Here is a 16,488-nt window from a genome sequence, read left to right as displayed (position 1 = left end):
TGTTAAAAAACCTTCAAAAACAATAACACTAAGAAGGAAAAATTTGAACTAATAATTGGAGGGGTGCGCCGGGCCAAGGCTGTAGTGCAACGCCAAGGCGACACATGAAGAACCCCACTAGCAAGCTAGTGTGATGGGCCTTCCTCCATAAAAAATAAGATTAATATCGAGTGAACCGATGGTTCACATATCAGATATTAAACTGATAAGAACAGATACTACACTTGATCTTAGCCAAAAGGCCGAGAAAGGTATGCTTATTGCATTATAGGGCCTCTCATTTTATACATCAACTCCCCGTTGCATGTTTACCTCACCCACCGATGTGGGATACCCAAAAACTTCACAAAATCATTTTACTGCATTTTCTATATAATCTCATCATAACAAAATAATATAATATAATATGGAGTAGCATACTAACAAATACTACTCCGTACAAGTTTAACTGCGAAATACAATTGGTTTTCCCATCCACATTAGTATTTATTTAATATGCTACTACCTCCGTCTCATTCCAATAGGGTAGTATTTCATTTTGGGCTGTCCCATTCTGATAGTCCACTTCCATAAATAGAAAGGAAAGAAGATATTTCATTGGTAGATCTGGAGAGAGAAAATATTTCATTAGTGGAGAAATGAAGTTAGTGGAATTTCCTAAAACTGCGTGTTTTTTGTCTGTGGACTATTGGAATGAGACGGAGGGAGTACTAATTATTACTCCATACGACATTACTTGCTCATCTATAGCCATTACTGCTAATTAGACATTTAGACCAAAAGGGCTACTTCAGGTTGTTCTAATATTGGTTTACTCGAAAAGCTGAGAGTAACAACGTTCGCACACTTTCTACATATATTTTGTCTATTAGTTATATTAGTAAATTATTATTTATCTCATCACTAGCACCAAAAATACTGAATAATAACACTCACCACGCTTTACCGACTTGTACACTGCGCTCAAACAGTAGGACTCACATAGGCTACTACTGTGCTAATTTTTTTTTTCCTTTTTTTTTTGTCTCCAACGATAAAAGAATCAACTTTCATAAAAGGAACAACCCTTCAATGCTACCAAAAGATGTCGAAAACATTCTTTTTTACAAAATAGATCAACTAACTTTAAAAAAAAATAAACCGAACGCTAAAAGAAGCAACTTTCACAAAAGGAACAACCCTTCAATGTTAGATGTCGAAAAAATTCTTTTTTACAAAATAGATCAAGACTTTTTTTTTTAACTCGCATTCAAAACGGAGCTCCCGGCGCGAAGCGAGGGTTCCACAACTAGTTACATTACATTACATTATTACATTACATTACATTACACCTACATACTAAAAGTAACCCAAAAAATTAAGTAACCCAAAAAATTGTAGTTTTAGTTTTAACGGGTTGTCGTTTTGAGTTTACGTTCGCACTACAAACGGTCCCTCAAGTTTGACTCAATTTATAAAACGGCCCCTCAAGTTTACACTTTTTCAGGGGTAGAAAGCATAAATATCTAATTTTATTAAAATAAAAGAAACTAATTTGTTACGACCCGGAAATTTCTGACCAAACTTAAACTTTATCTTTAAATGATTTAATGTTTTCGACACGATAAGCAAAGTCTATAATGTTGAGTCTCAAAGTTTTGAAACTATATTCATGTAATCAATTATTCTTTGACTGTTCTCGAAGATTCACGAACAATATATATAACTTAATGTATATATATATATATATATATATATATATATATATATATATATGATTTCAAGTTATTTAGTAAACGATAGTAACATTCGATTATTAATTCGATTGATATTTAGATAAGTTAACTAAAACGTTTAAGATGAACCAGTAAAACACTAATTTGCTACAGTATTTTCGAATTGCTACAGTACCCGAAAAGCTACAGTGTTTTCGAAAATCACTATTTGCTACAGTAAAAAACTTTGCTACAGTAACTTTGCTGCAATAAAACACTATTTCAAAATAAAAATGTATATATGTATATGTATATACTACGAGACGATGATTTATAGAAGCAAATAACCAAAACACTTAATTGATTAAAGCTACACTTCGAGTGACATAGTTTATCAATGATTAAGTTTAATTTTTGATAAAGGTACACGTCGCGTAACGAAAAGTACTAGTTTTCTAAGCGTACGAAAATGCATTCGAGAAACCGGAACCGGGACATAAGTCGAGTGACAACGTACGAGTCATCAGACCAAAAATTACAAGTCAACTATGCACGTGAATTTAATATAATATATAAATAATTATATAAATTAATTATATTATAAATATAATTAAATATTATGTCGACAAACAACGAGACAAACAATTGTGAGTTGGATCATAGGGCCATGCGATCACATGGCCATGATGCCCATAAACCATGCGATCGCATGGAGGGCTGGAACATGTCAGGATCTATAAATTCAGTCGAATTCGTTCCATTTTGTTTGCACACATACATATTACACTCGTATATATATTTATATTATTATTATTATTATTATTATTATTATTATTATTATTATTATTATTATTATTATAATTATTAAGATTAATATTATTATTATTAATCTTATTATTTTTATTAGTAGTATTATACATAAAATACTACGACGAAGTCATGAGCGTGTCACTTTCAAAATGGGTTTTCAAGCGGGATAGAGCTAAGGAAAATATGGGTTATAGCTATGGAGGTTATGGGTAATGTTCATGGGTATTGTTCGCAAGTCAAACCTAGTGTTTATCATCTCTGTTGCGTCTACGTATTTTCCTGCAATATTGAATCACAATATTGATACGTGAGCATTCATATCTTATCTTTTATATATTAATAGTGTATCCATGTCTAGTGCTCGAGTATATATGTTTATGCATGCTTGTATGCTAAATTTCGTCGTTAAACAGCTTATGATGAATCACGAATTTAATACATATATTACTGGTCAAAGGTATATGATATACATGTTTTTGGAAAGCTGGCGAAAAATCAATAACTTTTCATTTAGAAATCGCGTAATTTCGATGAACGAATTAAAAGATATGGTCAACTGAATTATGATTGACGTTAATTGGAATTCCTTTTGAATCTGCAATTAATATTTAAACAACTTGTTTGTAAGATTGATAAATTGGATTTTTGAATATTACCAACCGAGTAAATGAATCCTTATATAAGGTACGTCTCGTTTTGTTGAACTATTGTCAAAATTGACTTTTTGAAACGACTTTGGATAACTTTTGTATGTCGATCTCGAGCATTAGGATTATGATACACTATGACCGGACCTAGCTTGATAGACATTTATTGACCAACATATGTTCTCTAGGTTGAGATCTACGGTTATTTGGTATTCCGAGTTTTCGGTCACATTTCGGTGAACGACTTTATGTGCTGCTAAGGCGAGTTTCATTTGTTCCCTTTTTAATTGCTTTTGCAATCTATATTTTGGGCTGAGAATACATGCACTTTATTTTAAACGCAATGGATACAATTACATACTAAATTCTACACCGAGTTTGAACCGAAAATCCCTTAACTTTGGTAACTAGTAACTGTCGGTTATAAGAACTGGTGGGCGCGAGTAGTTATATATGGATCCATAGGGCTTGACATCCCCGTCTGTTCCAGGTATAGAAACCCTAACCTGAACTATAAAACATACGTATGCTATTTGAGTTTAGTACACGTTGGTTTGCGTGTATTATACATGTTGGTTGCATGTATGTTAAAACAGGGGTACTTATTATATAGACGTTAAAGTTTAGTTACCAGAGTGCTCAATCTTGTAGAATATTTTGATAAACGTTTCTGGATGAAACAACTGAAATCTTGTGATCCACTTTTACGTACAGATTATGCAAAACATTAAAACTATGAACTCACCAACCTTTGTGTTGACACTTGTTAGCATGTTTATTCTCAGGTTCCCTAGAAGTCTTCCGCTGTTTGCTTATATGTTATACAAGTTATGTGCATGGAGTCTTACATGGCATATTTTTTTCAAGGAAATGTTACATTATGAAATGACCAGTCCTAATCCATCTGGACGTATACATTACATTTGGTTACATCGCGAGGTACTTGACCTCTATATGATACATTTTACAAACATTGCATTCGTTTTTAAAAAAGACAAACTTTCATTACATCGAAAGTTGACGGCATGCATACCATTTCATAACATATCCCACTATAATTGACTTAATAATAATCTTGATGAACTCAACGACTTGAATGCAACGTCTTTTGAAATATGTCATGAATGACTCCAAGTAATATCTCTAAATTGAGCAAATGCACAGCGGAAGATTTCTTTCGTACCTGAGAATAAACATGCTTTCAAGTGTCAACCAAAAGGTTGGTGAGTTCATTAGTTTATCATAATCATTCATTTTCATCATTTTAATAGACCACAAGATTTTCATTTCCATTTCTCATAAATATACGTCCCATGCATAGAGACAAAAATCATTCATATGGATTGAACACCTGGTAACCGACATTAACTAGATGCATATAAGAATATCCCCTATCATTCCGGGACATCCATCGGACATGATATAAAACAACATCAAAGTACTAAAGCATCCGCTACAACGGATGGGGTTTGTTAGGCCCAATAGATCTATCTTTAGGATTCACGTCAATTAGTAGACTGGTTTACTAATTCTTAGGTTACCAAGTAAAAGGGGCATATTCGGCTTCGATCATTCAACCATATAATGTAGTTTCGATTACTTGTGTCTATTGCGTAAAACATTTATAAAAACAGCGCATGTATTCTCAGTCATAAAAATGTATATTGCAAAAGCATTTAAAAAGGGAGTAATGAAACTCACCATACTGTATTTTGTAGTAAAAATACATATGACGTCATTAAACAAGTGTGGGTTGGTCTCGGATTCACGAACCTATATCATTTATATGTATATTAACACATATAATGGTAATCGAACAAATTTAGATATTATTATTAATTGTTACCTTAGTAATTTGTACGTTTCATTAATAACTAAATTAACTATATTTATTTTTATATACTTTAAATAGGTAATTAATATTTATTACAAACTTATTAATATAGTTATGTTTTATGTAAATAATATATTTTTATATAGAAAATCTTTATTTGATATATTAATAATACTAGTAATAATAATGATAAAAATAATAATGCTAGTGTTAAAATATTAATAAAAATGATAATGAAAATAATAATGATAAAAATAATGGTAATTCTAATAATAATAATAATAATAATAATAATAATAATAATAATAATAATAATAATAATAATAGTTCTAATCATAAAATGATAAAAAAAACTAGTTTCAATAATAATATTACTTACATTAAAAATAATAATAATAATAATAATAATAATAATAATAATAATAATAATAATAATAATAATAATAATAATAATAATAATAATAATAATAATAATAATAATAATGAGTAATTGAGTAAACTACCTCAAAGAAGTAGACCTTAAAAAATGCCCAAGTCCGGGTTTGAACCCGCGACCTCCCGCTAACCCGATAACATCCCTTAACCATTACTCCATCTTGTTTCTTTCTGAAATTATTATTACTTTATTATTTTTAACTCGATTTTTACTATCTTCATCTAAATACTAACCCACTTCTATACATCATCATCTATAATCAGTATCATTGATCGATCATCATCATTATGAAAGATTATAACATTTCATCATCGCAGTTTCATAATCATCTCAACTAGATTATCATCATCACAATCATCTAAATCGTCATTATCATACTACCAACATCATATACATAATTATCATAATCGTCATACTGTCATCATCATCATATCATTCCCATTATCATAACCTAATCATTATCTAACCATGATCATGATATCGTATCATCATTATCATAGTCTATATCATAATCATAATCATGATCATAATTATCACTAACTCATTATTTCAACTTAATAATCTTTGCATCTCGATCACCATTATCATATAATCTTTACTAACACAAAAATTGTCATCATCAACACGTTACCATTTTAACATCACTTCTCCAATATCACGTTACTCTTGTCATCATCATTCATAGTCCAACAAAAAAAATGGGTCTTGGTCTAATAATGGTTTCATGAGTTCACCAGCCTAGTTCAATACTTAAAATGTAAATCGAACATAGCAGCCAAATAATCACGCTTACAGCCCAAAAGCTTTATCACGGCCCAACCAAAATAGATAGTTCATTACTAAATAGTGGCCCAAGTTGTATTAGGTTTCATTGTCCAGTTTAAAACACGAAGCTGCAGGATATAAGGAAAATTAAAGGGTTTCGATTAGTTGAACAGGAACACGGAATAGCATCATCTATGCATCATCCTTATGTCATCATCCATTCACTAATTATAATCATTCTTTATCTGTTATTGTAGAATATAGAAAAGAAACAATAAAAGGACAGCTAATGGGTGTGGGGTTTGTCTTATTAAAGGCTATCGGCCATCAAGGAAGAAAATTTTATAATAGCAAATTGCTCTCTTAAAATAGTTCTTACTTGATTCATTATTGGCTGTAAGGTTCACGTTGGTTATAATTGTATGCTGTCATGGTGATGAGTTCACAAAGAAATTTGGAGAGAGAGAGAGAAAAGGTGAAGGTGGTTCTTGGTGGCGATGGCGTTTCGAGTGGTGATGGTAGTGAGGTGATCAAACAAGAGTGGTGATTTAGTTCTTTGTTGAAGACGATGGTGTGGTTTATCAAGAAGAGAAACAGAAAAAAATAACTATGGTGATGGTGGTTGATATGATGTCGATGGTGGTGTATGGATGAGTCACGATGGTAGGAAAGAAATAGAAAAGAAAATAAGGTGGTGGCGAGCGTGGTTGTACTCGATGGTGGTTTCTTTGATGATGGTGATGATTGTGATCTTAATGGTGGTAGTCAAGGTGATAGAAGATGGTTTTCATATTGAAGGTGGTTATCGATTATAGGTGATGGTTTCGGGTTTGATGACGATGATGGGGTAGATGGTTATCGACACATAAAAGGTCACAGCAAGTAGTAGTTGATGATGGTTGTGATAAGTTCGGATGGTGGTTACTTGGTAGTTTCGTTCTTAAACCGAAACAAAAACATAAAACCTGGAAGTGGGGTTTGATTATGGTGGTTTCGAAGGTGATTAAAAAAAATGGGGGTTGTTTATGTGATTCAAGTAGTAGTAATGAAGAATGGAAAATGGGTTAGGCTAGAAGTAGAAGTAGTATATATTGATGAATGATGATGAGTTTCCTATCGATGCGTGTATGTAAAAATATACATGTGCAAAAGTCTTTATGTGGGATCCAATACATAAAAGAATCTCTCTTAGTTGTAGTAGAAGGTCACAAAGATTGAAACAATTAACAGTTGTAAAGTTGTGATAGTTGTACAAAAGAAATCAAAAACATTTACCAACCCGTGAATTCTTGTCCGATATTTTATAAACCTGACATATGTGCTTCTAGTTTTTAATTTATCAATTAGAGAGAACCTTGCAAGTTGTAGAAATAGGAAACAATGAGAAAAAGGAAATTAAATGATACGATACGAGATGTTTGGGACATTTATTTAATTCATTATTCGCATCAATGGTTTCATGGCTGTTTTTAGAATATAATTTTGAAGTGAGTCATAACAATAAATTGGTATGTAGTATGTGGCATTTTTTTCAATTCAATAAAAGTTGATACAAGTAAATGTGAGAAGAGCTATTAAAACTTATCAATAGCTAGTGAATATATTTTTAACAAACCTATAATATACATGATGTGCGTAGAGATGTATACAAAATAGTTATATATTTACTACGAAATACTATTAAAAACGATACAATTTTACACAAGTTATTTATTTATTTATAGAGTGGATATACCTAAACCTTGCTACAACACTTATAGGCAGTGTACCTAATCGTACAGTAGTGTAGTTTTTAGTAAGTCCGGTTCGTTCCACAGGGAGCTAGCCAAGTTTAACGCTATATTTTTAAAACTATATATATATATATATATATATATATATATATATATATATATATATATATATATATATATATATATATATATATATATATAAGTAGAATTATTATTATAAAAAGGGGGTTTTTACCGTTTAATGACCGGTTTGTCGATTTTAAAACTTAAGTCGCAGTTAAAACCTAATGTAAAATAAAATAAATATAACTTAATTTAAAGCGTAAAGTAAATGACAATAAATTAAAGTGTGATAAATAAAAATGCGATAAATAAAATGACAATAAATAAAATTGCGATAATTAAAAAGTACGATAATTAAAAGTGCAATTAAATAAAATGACAGTAAATAAAAGTGCGATAAAATATGAAATAAAGGAATTATGCTTATTTAAACTTCCGTAATCATGATGTTTGACGTGTTGATTTTAGTTTATTACCATGGGTTAATTGTCCTTTGTCCTGGATTATTCGATATGTCCATCTAGTTTTTGTCCATAACAGTCCATCAGTCATAAATATAAAGTGTGAGTGTCCTCGTCAAGTTATCCCTATATCCGAAGTCAAATATTCCAACTAATTGGGGACTTAAACTATAATTACATCAATTTTCCTTGTATGTAATTCACCCATGTTTTAATAAATCCATTAACTATTAATCCATTCCCGTGTCCGGTTAAATGAACGATTATTAGTACTTATAAATATCCCGCCCATCGTGTCCGATCGAGTGTATGTGGTTATTTATAGGTACGTCCAATTGTAAATCTTTATATTAAATTAACAAACTATCATTCAATTAAACAAATATAAAGCCCATTAATAGCCCATAGTCTAATTTCTACAAGTGTCGTTCTTTTGTCCAAACCCCAATTATGGTACAAAGCCCAATTACCCAATCTTAATATTTTAGCCCAACATCACGATTACTTCAATTTAAATAAGCATAATAATAACTTAGCTACGAGACATTAATTTAAAAAGGTTGAACATAACTTACAATGATTAATAATAGCGTAGCGTTACACGGACAGAATTTCGACTTACACCCTTACAACATTCGCTAACATACCCTTATTATTATTAAATTAAAATTAAAATTAAAATTATATATATATATATATATATATATATATATATATATATATATATATATATATATATATATATATATATCGTAGAGATAGAGAGGATAGAAAAAGTGTAAAACATTCTACCAAAACACGCGAAATTTATAGGATGTCAGCTGATACTGTTCACCATGCGACCGCATGGATTTTTCACTTTCAGGCCATGCGATCTCATGGCCTGCTTTTCCAGCTCACATGCTTTTGTTTGTTTATTTGCCGACGGTTTATATATATATATATATATATATATATATATATATATATATATATATATATATATATATAATTTTAAGAATTATTTATATATTATATTATATTTATGTGCATAGTTGACTTGTAATTTTTAGTCCGTTGCGTCGAGCATTGAGAGTTGACTCGGGTCCCGGTTCCGGATTTTCGAACGTCCATTCGTACAATTTAATATCTTGTACTTTGCGTTTTGCGGCTCGTACTCTTGTAACTTTTAGACGTTTCTCATCAATAATTTGAACCACTTTGATTGTACTTTGTACTTTTGAGCTTTTTGGTCGTTTGCGTCTTCAATTCGTCGAATCTGTCTTTTGTCTTCACCTTTTATTATTTAAACGAATATCACTTGTAAATAGAACAATTGTAACTAAAAGCTTGTCTTTCTTGAGGGATAATGCTATGAAATATATGTTCGTTTTTAGCATTATCAATACATAACCTAAATTATTATTTTAACATGTTTCAAGTTATTATATATACATATATTTATATATATACATATATATATGTTTACAAACAGTGGTTCGTGAATCGTCAGAAATAATCGAAGGTCAATTGAATATGTGAAACAGTTCCAAAATTTTGAGACTCAACATTACAGACTTTGCTTATCATGTCGAACTTATATAAAGATTAAGTTTAAATTTGGTCAGAAATTTCCGGGTCGTCACAGTACCTACCCGTTAAAGAAATTTCGTCCCGAAATTTGAGTGAGATAGTCATGGCTAACAATAAATATGTTTTCATGACACATACAAGCTAGAAATTAGAGTTTTATTACCATTGAGTAATAGGGATAAAATAATTCGATTTTTATGAAGAGTACGAGTGAAGTTATCACAAAAGATAGAGATTTAACTTTCTGACGTAATCACAGTTGATTTCCGGAAATCAAGGAATTAAAAAGAAAATCTTGGAAATCTATAAGATCTGATTCTCTGGGATTTATGGAAATTAAGATGTCTATAATTAAATGCGATCATCTGTCTCGATTATTTTTGTCTGGTATTTTCACTATAAATGAACTTCTTCCGTTCCATTACTTCCCACCACTCCCATTTTCTATATTTTAATTCATACTTTCAAATCGTCAGTCAATATGCTTCATCCAATTTTAATTCTGGATATATTCCTGACTTTCATATCGATCATTCTCCTTTTTCATCTACCACCGGAGGAATCTGTTTACTTCTACTTCACTCTTGGGGTTATTGTGTTTATCATACTCCCGTGTCTTTATATTGCTATTCGTATTAATGCACACGGTTTGTGATTTCTGTGTTGTTGTCGAGTTTTATAACCTCCCTTGTGTTTTGGAGTTCTTTGCCTTTTTAATCTCTTCTCGACCTCTAGTAAAGCGAGTAGTGGTACAGAATTTGTAAGTATGGAGTTTTCGAATGATTATAGTATTCTAAGTAGAAAGGAATGTATTAGCACGATTTAATTTGTCAAATTACCAGAATCCCTGAGGATGGAACTATCAAGAATATATTTTCTTGATATGTTCAGAGGTTAAGTAGAATGAAAGAGTTATGTAACATGATTCATGATAAAGGTATGATCTGTGATCCTTTATCACGTTTCATTAGAAACTCAGCATGACTTATTGTAATATAATCACGTTGGCCAAGCGTCATTATATTATACTAACCCATTCTTCAATTCCCAACACTTCTCCACAATTCATTCATAATTTATACTTAGATTTTACAGAAGTTTCCAATATAATAGAATACATAAAACACGAAGAGGTAGATAATTTTGGACAAGAATATTTATGAAAATATCCTCAGAAATATCAAAGATATTTATGATGATATTTTGGAATTTCTAAGTTTGAAGATTGATGAAGAAAAATTTTTCTCAAGATTTTAACATGACTTCGGAGCAAGATATTCTCTAAAGATTTCATCGGATCCAGAATTACCTGGATTCTTTGAATATAGGGTTTGGTCCTTGTATTTGTCCTTAGTCTCCTTCATGGTTAGCTTAATCCGTTTTTCAGTACCAAATTTTCTATCGAGCGTTCCCAACACTCCATTCTTTATCATCAAACTCTTGACCATTTAGGCCATCTACAATTTTACTATTTCCTCTGCATTTAATGCAGCTATATCTGAATCGTCGGTTATCAATATGAGGTGGTGTCAAGAGAATTGTGTTTTTAGATGATTAAACGCTGATGGTAATATGGTGGAATATAAAAGGTTCTCCGGTAACGATGATGAAGGCAAACTTATATATCAAGGTTATAATAAGGCTAATCTGAATTAAAGTCGAAGTTGATTTGCTGGAGCTGTGACAAAATTGGCTAATTTGGAAAGGGATTACAAAGTTATTTTCGGTAATAACAACGCCAAAGAAGCTAGCACAGATATGTGTTAAACGTTTATTCAGATTCCGAGAGTTTTCAAGTGCATAACTATCTGCATCAATCTCTTCTTACGTAGATGAAGTGCGGTTGGTTTATTCTCTCGATTGAGGTGTTTGCAAGAATTACGAAAGGTTTGAACGCAGATTGTAATCGTCAAGATACAAATGAGGTTTAAGATGAAATCAAGTGGCAAACTTGAAGAATTATTTAGTTTCATATGTTATAATCAATATTTTAATTCATTTTAATTGTCCAATATTGGCAGTCCACAGTTGATAGTCCACAGTTAACAGTCCAATAATTCATATATAGTTTAATATATAATATTCGAATTAATTAATACGTATCGTGACCCGTGTACATGTCTTAGACGCGATCACAACTCAAAGTATATATATTATTGTAGAATCAACCTCAACCCTGTATAGCTAACTCCAGCATTACTGCATATAAAGTGTCTATGGTTATTCCAAATAATATATATAGATGCGTCGATATGATATGTCAAAACCTTGTATACGTGTCCCGATATTTAAAATGCATAAAATAAATAACATAAATTAAATGACGATAAATAAAATTGCGAGAATATAAACTGCGATAATTAAATTGCGATAAATAAAATGTAATCAGTTAGCTAGGAACAGTTAGCGTGGATTCTTAACAAAATTTCTCATAGTTAATTTGTCTGTTTTTAACAAATTTTATTTTGTCATATGTTTTCTTCATTATGCCACTTGTTGGATTCTGATAGGTCAAAATTCAAATATGAAATTGAATGAAAATGGTTATTCTGCGGTGAACGGATTCGTATATCGGTGGTTGTAAGTAGGATAGTAAATGACTATTGAATCAGCTTCGACGAATGTACAGTGTAACTTATTAAGGTGAAATCTAAATATTCCTCGGGTATTTCCTACCCGTTAAAATATTTTCACCATTAACAGTTTGTACAAAGAATTTTTAATTACAATCTTTATGAAAACATATATACGTATATATTTTCTTCAGATGTAATCATGGATTTAATGAGTTAAAATGATATTAAACTTATTTGGTTTACGTTTAGAACTAGAGTACATAATCTCTAAAACATTATAGGTTACATAACCATCATGTTGAACGACGATAAATGATGTAGAACGTCATGTAGAACGATAATTATACTCGATGTACAAAATGAGATGTTGAGACATGTGATGTTGAGACTTGGGTTGTTAGTGGTACTGGTGTTGATGTTGATGGTACTGTTGGCACTGGTGATGTTGCTGAAGCTGGTAGGTTTTGCACCAAGTTTTCCAATTTGATTACTCGAGCGCGAAGCTCGTTGACTTCTTCCATTATTGTGGAATGATTGTCGATAGGTACGAGCGAATGAATAATGTTTAGAATCTGAGTTATGATATAGTCGTGGTGAGATACTCTGAGAGAGGAAATGATGTTTCAAACAGGTTCGCCGGTATGTGTTTCAGGTTCTTCGCCAAGCGGTGAATTTGGTTGATGAAAAGGATCACCTTCTTTTTGTCTTCAATGATTAAGTAGGCTACGAACTCATCAGATGAATTGGGGATGGATGATTGGTTGATTCATTTTGGTGACACTGCTTTCGGAGCTTAGATGAAACTCCATATCGGAATAGCTGTCGTAATCTGAGGAATTCGAACTGATTGAGGGATTCATCTTGTACGATCAGATGAAGGATTTTCGATAAGAATTAGATTATAGGATGTAGATTAGTACCCTGCAATACATAATTTACATATGCATATATAATACTAAAATCCCATAAGTTACGGAGGAATCTACGGAAGCTATCAGGCAAAGGTAATAATAACAGATACACTAAGATATGAATTTATCTATACACTGTCTGTGCAATAGAGGCAGTAAGACGTGTCTAGACTAAGAATGATAAGCAGGTAATTTCCTACGGATGATAAGTAGATGATTTCCGACTAGAAATGATAAGCAAAACTTTTGACATGCAGACACGGTCGAAGTCCAGACTCACTAATGCATCTAAACAACTATCAGTTAGACACACTAATGCAAGACCTGATTCGCTAAGACCACCGCTCTGATACCAACTGAAATGACCCGTCCTAATCCATCTGGACGAATACATTACATTTGGTTACATCGCGAGGTACTTGACCTCTATATGATACATTTTACAAACATTGCATTCGTTTTTAAAAAGACAAACTTTCATTACATCGAAAGTTGACGGCATGCATACCATTTCATAACATATCCCACTATAATTGACTTAATAATAATCTTGATGAACTCAACGACTCGAATGCAATGTCTTTTGAAATATGTCATGAATGACTCCAAGTAATATCTCTAAAATGAGCAAATGCACAGCGGGAGATTTCTTTCGTACCTGAGAATAAACATGCTTTCAAGTGTCAATCAAAAGGTTGGTGAGTTCATTAGTTTATCATAATCATTCATTTTCATCATTTTAATAGACCACAAGATTTTCATTTCCATTTCTCATAAATATACGTCCCATGCATAGAGACAAAAATCATTCATATGGATTGAACACCTGGTAACTGACATTAACTAGATGCATATAAGAATATCCCCTATCATTCCGGGACATCCATCGAACATGATATAAAGCAACATCGAAGTATTAAAGCATCCGCTACAACGGATGGGGTTTGTTAGGCCCAATAGATCTATCTTTAGGATTCGCGTCAATTAGTAGACTGGTTTACTAATTCTTAGGTTACCAAGTAAAAGGGACATATTCGGCTTCGATCATTCAATCATATAATGTAGTTTCGATTACTTGTATCTATTGCGTAAAATATTTATAAAAACAGCGCATGTATTCTCAGTCCCAAAAATATATATTGCAAAAGCATTTAAAAAGGGAGTAATGAAACTCACCATACTGTATTTTGTAGTCAAATACATATGACGTCATTAAACAAGTGTAGGGTTGGTCTCGGATTCACGAACCTATATCATTTATATGTATATTAACACATATAATGGTAATCGAACAAATTTAGATATTATTATTAATTTTTACCTTAGTAATATGTACGTTTCATTAATAACTAAATTAACTATATTTATTTTTATATACTTTAAATAGGTAATTAATATTTATTACAAACTTATTAATATAGTTATGTTTTATGTAAATAATATATTTTTATATAGAAAATCTTTATTTGATATATTAATAATACTAGTAATAATAATGATAAAAATAATAATGTTAGTGTTAAAATATTAATAAAAATGATAATGAAAATAATAATGAACAAAATAATGGTAATTCTAATAATAATAATAATAATAATAGTTCTAATCATAAAATGATAAAAAAAAATTAGTTTCAATAATAATATTACTTACATTAATAATAATAATAATAATAATAATAATAATAATAATAATAATAATAATAATAATAATAATAATAATAATAATAATAATAATAATAATAATAATAATAATACTAATGAGTAATTGAGTAAACTACCTCAAAGAAGTAGCCCTTAAAAAATGCCCAAGTCCGGGTTTGAACACGCGACCTCCCGCTAACCCGATAACATCCCTTAACCATTACTCCATCTTGTTTCTTTATGAAATTATTATTACTTTATTATTTTTAACTCGATTTTTACTATCTTCATCTAAATACTAACCCACTTCTATACATCATCATCTATAATCACTATCATTGATCGATTATCATCATTATGAAAGATTATCACATTTCATCATCGCAGTTTCATAATCGTCTCCACTAGATTATCATCATCACAATCATCTTAATCGTCATTATCATACTACCAACATCATATACATAATTATCATAATCGTCATACTGTCATCATCATCATATCATTCCCATTATCATAACCTAATCATTATCTAACCATGATCATGATATCGTATCATCATTATCATAGTCTATATCATAATCATAATCATAATCATGATTATAATTATCACTAACTCATTATTTCAACTTAATAATCTTTGCATCTCGATCACCATTATCATTTAATCTTTACTAACACAAAAATTGTCATCATCAACACGTTACCATTTTAACATCACTTCTCCAATATCATGTTACTCTTGTCATCATCATTCATAGTCCAACAAAAAAAAAATGGGTCTCAGTCTAATAATGGTTTCATGAGTTCACCAGCCTAGTTCAATACTTAAAATGTAAATCGGACATAGCATCCCAACAATCACGCTTACAGCCCAAAAGCTTTATCACGGCCCAACCAAAATAGATAGTTCATTACTAAATAGTGGCCCAAGTTGTATTAGGTTTCATTGTCCAGTTTAAAACACGAAGCTGCAGGATATAAGGAAAATTAAAGGGTTTCGATTAGTTGAACAGGAACACGGAATAGCATCATCTATGCATCATCCTTGTGTCATCATCCATTCACTAATTATAATCATTCTTTATCTGTCATTGCAGAATATAGAAAAGAAACAATAAAAGGATAGCTAATGGGTGTGGGGTTTGTCTGATTAAAGGCTATCGGCCATCAAGGAAGAAAATTTTATAATAGAAAATTGCTCTCTTAAAATAGTTCTTACTTGATTCATTATTGGCTGTAAGGTTTACGTTGGTTATAATTGTAGGCTGTCGTGATGAGTTCACAAAGAAATTTGGAGGGAGAGAGAAGGTGAAGGTGGTTCTTGGTGGCGATGGCGTTTC

General features: G+C 31.0%; 1 non-coding gene across 1 annotated transcript; it reads right to left on the bottom strand.

Moving 5' to 3' along the window:
• Positions 1 to 58: 58 nt before the first annotated feature.
• LOC139846321 (U2 spliceosomal RNA) lies at positions 59 to 255 on the bottom strand. The gene has a single exon (XR_011759042.1). It is a non-coding gene; the product is annotated as a U2 spliceosomal RNA (small nuclear RNA).
• Positions 256 to 16,488: the final 16,233 nt, after the last annotated feature.

This window comes from Rutidosis leptorrhynchoides, chromosome 4 (genome assembly GCF_046630445.1).
Source record: "Rutidosis leptorrhynchoides isolate AG116_Rl617_1_P2 chromosome 4, CSIRO_AGI_Rlap_v1, whole genome shotgun sequence".
NCBI lineage: Eukaryota > Viridiplantae > Streptophyta > Magnoliopsida > Asterales > Asteraceae > Rutidosis > Rutidosis leptorrhynchoides.
Note: the sequence above shows the minus strand (reverse complement) of the source record. Positions and strands in the feature narration are given on the sequence as shown.